The sequence below is a fragment of the Gallinula chloropus genome (assembly GCF_964237585.1).
Source record: "Gallinula chloropus genome assembly, chromosome: 3".
Classification (NCBI taxonomy): domain Eukaryota; kingdom Metazoa; phylum Chordata; class Aves; order Gruiformes; family Rallidae; genus Gallinula; species Gallinula chloropus.
The window spans coordinates 119630771-119637495 of record NC_140087.1 but is presented as its reverse complement, the minus strand read 5'-3'; the positions used below and the strand labels follow the sequence as shown (position 1 = coordinate 119637495).

The 6725-nt window shown below is 56.4% G+C and overlaps 1 long non-coding RNA gene across 1 annotated transcript; it reads right to left on the bottom strand.

Annotated features, from left to right (window-relative positions):
- Positions 1–2029: 2029 nt before the first annotated feature.
- LOC311190411 lies at positions 2030–6277 on the bottom strand. Its single transcript, XR_014617208.1, has 3 exons — positions 6212–6277; positions 4966–5123; positions 2030–2454 (listed from the first exon to the last, which is right to left on the bottom strand). It is a non-coding gene; the product is annotated as an uncharacterized lncRNA (long non-coding RNA).
- Between the last annotated feature and the right edge of the window lie 448 nt (positions 6278–6725).

Below are 6725 nucleotides of genomic sequence, written 5' to 3'. Positions count from 1 at the left end.
GACACCCTTCTCTCAAGTGGCAGTACCTGACCTTCTGGGGGGGACACGCGGGTGTAGGTGAGGGGGCTGGTGGCATTTTAGTGACGCTGCCATCCTGTAAACAGATGTGACGTTTGTTTAGGAAAGTGTCACTGAAGGTGTGACGAGAGACTTTGAGAAGGCGGCGAGGGTGGCAGCCAAAAAGCAGGGCTACTCCCCCCCCCACCCCCGCTCCAGCTCTGACACCTCGGCTGTGGGTGGGGGGGTTGTCCCGCTGGATCCCCCCTCCCCCAGCCATGGGGTGAGCCGCCCACAGTCTCCTGTGGGGTCTCCTTGGGCTGGGGTATCCCCACACGTGTCTGGGCGCAAAGGGGTGCGAGGTGGTCCCGGGGGATGGAGGGGTCCCCCAGGAGAGAGAAGACTGATCCCTCCCTCCCCTAGCAGCACTCCCCGGGGGTTTGATGCTCGGGGAGGCCCAGATGGGGTCACAGCATCCCCCCCCCCCCCCCCCACTCCATCCCTAAGCCCCTCAAAAGGAGGCAGGGGAGGCAGGGGCAGGTGGGTGCCGTGCTACCCCGGGACATCTCCGGGCTCCCAGGGCGCATCGCACCCCCTTCCCACCACATCATCCCCACCCGACCCCATCCTGCATCTCTGCCCCTGCCCCCCAAAAACAAGGGGTGCAGCCGGGCCCAGCCTCCCCAACTTGGACACACACCCCCCTTGCCCCCCCTCCCAAATTGCACCGGCTGCTCTAACACGAGACAGCCCCCTGCAAACCCCGCCGGCTGCCTCTCCATACCTCCGATTCCTATGGATACATCCCTATGGGTACATCCCTATGGATACATCCCTATAGATATAACCCCACAGATTTATCCCACCCGCAGGCGACCCCCAACCGAGGGCACACGGGTATTTTGGAGCCCGGCTGCTCTCCGCCGGGGGAGCCCATCCCCTCCCGCAGCCTGTAGCACCCAGACACCCTTACCCCACCCACCCACCCACCCCCAAAACACAGACCCCTTCCCGGCTGGCAGCCAAGGCACCGAATAATTCAAATATTTCTTTAAAAACCGTTCAAACCCCCCCGTACTCGCCCGGCACGGCGGCTGCCGGCTGCCTTTATCCCTTTCTCTCCGCTAAAACCACATTTACCTGCTGTGTTCCACCCCCACACACACACCCGGCCCCCACTCCCTCCCCCTCTCCCCAGTTAATTTTTCCTGGGATATTTAAAATAATCCAATTTCCACCATCGTCCCGCCGATAAAACTTCTTTCCCCCCACCCCACTTCATTTTTCCCACCTCTCTCCCTTCCTTCCCGGTTCCTAATGGTTGGGGTTGAATTTTTTTGTTGGGTTGGGGGGGATTTGTTGGGGGGGTTTTGTTGTTGTTGGGGGGGGTTGTTGTTGTTATTGGGGTTTTTTTTTGTCGTTATCGGGGTTTTTTTTGTCGTCGTTGCGACTCGCGGGCGCATCTACAGACAAATAAACTCTAAAACAGCATCGGAATTAACTTGGATGGAGGGGGAAATATATCTATATTATATCTATATATAATATAGATATATAATGTAATATGTATAATGTATATAATATATAATATATAACATAATATATACTATATACTATATAATTATAATTATAATTTACACTATATACTATATATATTTTTATATATATATATATATATATATATATAAATCGGCATCCTATGGATTTATTTCCTTCTTGAGGAGGCGGGGGGAGGGAAGAAGGGGCTGGAAAGGAGAGAGAAAAGCCCGATGTTTGTTTCTCAGGGTTATTTTCAACCACATTTCGTTAACTGCTTCGCTTTGCTCGCCCTGATCTCACGAGGAGGAGGGGGGACACACACACACAAACCCTCCTCCGAGTGCAGGGCAGAGATTTATTATTAATTCTTTTCCCCTGCCGCTTCACTCTGCTCTCTCCCATCCTCTCCGCTTTTTATTTTTCGGGATAAAAAAGTGTCCGGGATCCATCCCTCTCCCTCTCGGTCGTTGGTTTGTACCAGGCTCAGCTCAGCTCCTCCCCGCATTGCGCTTTATTTTCGGGGTGCGAACCCTCCCGCACCCCGCGGCGCGATGCTCCGCTCTAAGGACCGGGGTTTCCCCGCTGAAAGAGGCTGGATCCGGCCCCGGGATGGGTTTTTTTGGGGGTCTGTGTGTGTGTGTGTGTCTTTTTTCCCCTGCAAAAAGGCAAAACCAGAGGCAGGTCCTTGAAATCGTCTCCTGGGAGAGTTTTTAATCGGTTTTAATTGGATTTCGGGAGGAGTTTGGGGGGATTTCTTTGCTTGTTTTTGTTTGGTTGGGGTTTTTTTTTATCGCGTAGGAATTCAAGGAAGGTTCAGCGAAGCGCTGCTCTGCTAAAAGAAAGATCGCCGGAGATTTCGCAAGGCGGGGAGAGGGAGACGCGTGTCCCGAATCCTGCGCATCTGGAGACGCAGCTGCTCTGGGGGGGGGGGAAAGAAGAATTAAAAACACGAAATGAAATCAAATGGAATATAAGGAAATAGAATGGAACAAAATAAAATAGAACAAAATAGAATAGAATAAAATAAAATAGAACAAAATAAAAGAGAATAAAATAGAATAGAATAAAATAGAGTAAAGAATAGAAAAATAAAATAAAATAAAATAAAATAAAATAAAATAAAATAAAATAAAATAAAATAAAATAAAATAAAATAAAATAAAATAAAGCAAAACAAAACAAAGACATCGATATATTCAATTCCCCTTCCTTCTCTGCACTCTGTGTTCCTCAGCCTATACTGTATATCCACGTAGTGTAAATTACACCGCCGAGTTAGGTACGGCTAAATACCATATATACCCGGTGTATGTATAGGGGGGATACTATACACATACTCATACGTAACACCTCCACGTAGGCACGGCGGTGTGTACTCGTTTATACACGGCGCACGTTGCCATTAGCGCCCGGGATGCTCTGAGTCCCATCGATACGCAACGTTTGCGTTGACATGTGTGTAACTACAGGCTTACTACACACTAGTTGTGTGTGTCCGTGTGTGTGTCATCCTCCCCACCGTGTGAACTTAAAGCACCTATACCCCCCACGCGCACAGCATCACCGTTGCCCTGTTTATGCGCCTGGAATTTTACGTGCCCACAACCATCTCCAGACCCGAATTTGGATTATTTATAGGGATTTTCGCGTTTTCAGCCTCTGCCGGTGCCCACACGCATCCCCACCGGGATGGAGACCCCTTTTTTAGGGGGGTTTCCTGTCTCCGCCTTGACGGAGACCCCTTTTTTGGGGGTTTCCCGGCTGTAGAGTAACCGTGCCCCCCCCCTCCCCGCCTCCATCACCACCTCCCGAGCAAGGGGTTAAGAGGGGAACGGGGTGGAGGATGGGGGGGATCCCGCGTCCCCCAGAGCCGGCACACCCCCGACATCTCTCTTCACCTTCCGCGCCCCCCCCTTTTTCCTTCAATAACCCTCTTCCTTCCCCCCGCTCCCTCTTCTTCTTTCATACGGAGTTTTTATCCCTTTCCTTTTGCTTTCTGAGCCCCCCAAATGCCGCTGCCAGCCTCCCCCTCCCCGCCCCCGGCCCGCTAAGACCCCTGTATTTCCAAAAGGAGCCCTGAAGCCGGGGTGTAGGAAATATTAAGGGTATGAGCGTTATTCCCGGGGCCGTGGGGGGGAAGGAGAGGTAGCGAGGGGTGGGGGCTGAGCCCCCTCCGCTGGCTCAGTGCCCGGTGGGACCCCGAATTACAGCGGGGTGTAGCCGGCCTTGCGCTGTCCCCTTTACACCCGACGGGGTGCAGTGGGGAGGCGGAGGGGGGGGGCAAAAGATGAGTGTCCAGTTTGAGGGGGTGGCACCCCCAAAGAGGCTTTGGGGAAGGGTAAACGACCCCGACACACACACACCCCCCCAGTGTAACATCCCTACGGGAGGGGGTTGCCTCCCAAGGGATTGGGGAGCGAGGTGATGGGGTGGGGGGGATGTCTATCCCTGTCCCCCCCGGGGGGAAAATACCTCTTGTCCTTACTGCGGGCTGGGCACGGGTGCGTGGGGAGGTGCGGAGCGGGGCTGCCCGGCTGGACTTTGCCTGCTGCAGCGTGGGGCCGCCCGTGCCCGGGGTGCTGCTGTGATCTTATTACCTTATTCCTTTTTTTTGGGGGGGGAGGTTGTTGTTTTGTTTTGTGGGGTTTTCCCCCCCTTTTTCTTAGTTTTTTCCTTTCTTTTTTTGTTCCTTTTTCTTTGTTTTTCTCCACGGCACTGGAACCTGGCGCCCGGCTGATGGTGCAACAGATACCAGCCACCCTTTTTACCCCCCCCCCCCCCTTCCCCCTTTTTCTCCCATCGCCGCCCACTTCCACGTGATGTGGGCACACCAGTCAGCGAGTGGGACTGGGGAGTCTGGCCATACTGGGGACCCAGGAGAAAAGTGACCGAGGGGTGTGGGGGGGGAAGGGTGTGCAGACCCCCCTCTTGTCCCTACCTCACCAACCCCAGGAGCAGGCAGGAGCCTCGTAACCCCCTGGGGCTGTCCTGCCCTACGGCCTCGCTTCCCCCCTCCACCCCTTGCCCCCTCCCAGCATCGAAGGTGGGTAGCGCTTCTCTGTCCCCTCGGGTCCCCTCTCTCGCCCCTTCCCACGGGCCTCCCCCAAAAAGCTCCCTCCTATTGTCTCCTCGAGCTTGAAAACGGACTCGACGTCGGGTTATTTTTTGGGGGGGTGGTTGCTTTTTTATTATTATTTTATTATTATGAGCATCACTGCTGGTTTTAAGGCAGGAGGGGGATTCCCTCCTCCTCCTCCCCCCCTCCTGCGGGTCCTGTTTCCCTTTGGAAATCCCTGTGGAAACGCTCCATCCTAGGCCGGGCACACACGCACATGAACCAGCCACTTCTCTGCCCCCTGGGTTTCGGGAGTGGGGGGTGGGAGTGGGAGCAAAACCCCCTAAAACACCCTTTTTACCCGTTTCGCTTACCCCTTTCCCGGCGCTGGCTCCGGCTTCTCCCCCTTCCCTCGGTGCCTGCCCGTCTCCCTCCGTCCTGCCGGGTATCAGCCCTTATCTCCCGGTTATCGCTTTTGCTGCTAAATTCAGCCCAGCCGGGGGGTTCAGCCTGGGGAATCTGCTAGTTAAATCTAAATCAGGCCCAAGAGTTATTTCTCTGGCCATAATTCCCGCCCCCACCCCCCCTACCCCCCAGCCATGCCCCCCCCATGCCACCCTTCTCCGGGTGTGAGATGGTTTTCCAGGATCCCTCCAGGATCTGCAGGGAAAACAGCACCTCGGATCAGTTCACCTCCCTCGCGGACCCTCCTTGGGAAGGGTATTTCATCCTGACCCCCCTACACTCCTTCCATGAGAGGGGATTTTTTTGGGGGAGTTTCTCCTTTGCCACAGACACCCCCCCCCCCAAAGGATCCCAAATAAGAAACCAAAGGGAGAAAGCACCCATCGCCCCCACCCTGCCCCGTGGCTTGAGAAATGCTCCCCCCACTTCCACCCCCTCCAACCCCTACCCGGACCCACAGCATCCCCGGTCCCCAGTGGGTCAGCCCGCTGTGCTCCCAGTTTCTCCCAGCTCCCCACTGGGAAAAGTTGGGTGGTATGTAGAGGGGGGGGGGGGGAGGTTAAAAGCACCCAGCGGCGTGGGGTGGGGGGGGGGTGGGTTCTCCTAAGGCTCTGCTCCCCACATGCCGTCACTTGCACATGGGTCTGGGCCGCAGTGAGGGGGGTGTGCAGGGCTTAATGCCCCCCCCCTTCTTTTAAGCACTCCCCTCTCCACGCGTGGCCGGCCTAAGGAGGGTGCTGACACGCGTGGGACGGGCGCGGGGTGGGAGGTTCGAGCCAGCCTTCTTCCTCCTCCTCCTCCCTCCTTTTCCTCACCGTCTGCCTAATTTAATTCTCCCCCCTATATCCACCACCCCTTTTCCCACTCTCCCCCTTCCCTTTATCCCCCCCCCACCATCACCACCAGGCCCTCCGCAGCTTCAGCCTCCGGGTCGCCTCCCCGCCGCCCTGCTGCACATCAAACGCCGGCCTCGGGGGCCATTAACAACTTAAAGCACCGATCGTACCTGCGGGACAAAGGTTTTTTGCTCCAGGGCCTAAGGAGAGCGTATCGCTGTCTCTCACCTTCCCGGCCGTGTAACACCCCCCCCCCCCCCCCCATCCTCCACCCTCTTCACCCTCTCCCCCACCCCACCCCCCCACAAACTGCTCTAACCTCCTTATCTCCTCCGCTTCGAGGTGGGTTCCCGGCCCGGCCGCCGCCTCTCCTGCCCTCATCCCCGTCCGCATCTTCCCCCCCTTCCCACCCCATCCCTCCCCATCCCTTCCCTTGACTCCCCCTGAGGTGTTGTTGGATGGGGCGGGTTGTGTGTGGGGGGGTGTGAAGAAAAGCGGGGAGGAGACTGAGCGAGGGTTTTAACCAGCCCGGCCCCATCGTGAAGGGTGGGGGGTGTGTGGGGGGGTGGGGTAGGGTGGGGTGGGGTGGGGGTGGGGGTGGGGGGGGCGGGAGGTGATGGATGGAGCCCGGTGGGAGAAGCTAAATCCAGGCGGGAGCTAAAAAATCTCTGCTCCGGAGGGACCTGGACTTCTTGGTTGGGGTCTCGAAGAGGCGGCCGGACCTGCTGAAGGTGGGGGAAGGTGGGTGGCGGGGAGGGGGGTGGGGGTGGAGGAAAAATTGCATTGCGGTGGTGTTTTGGTTTTGGCTGGAAGGCTGTATCCACGCGAGACCG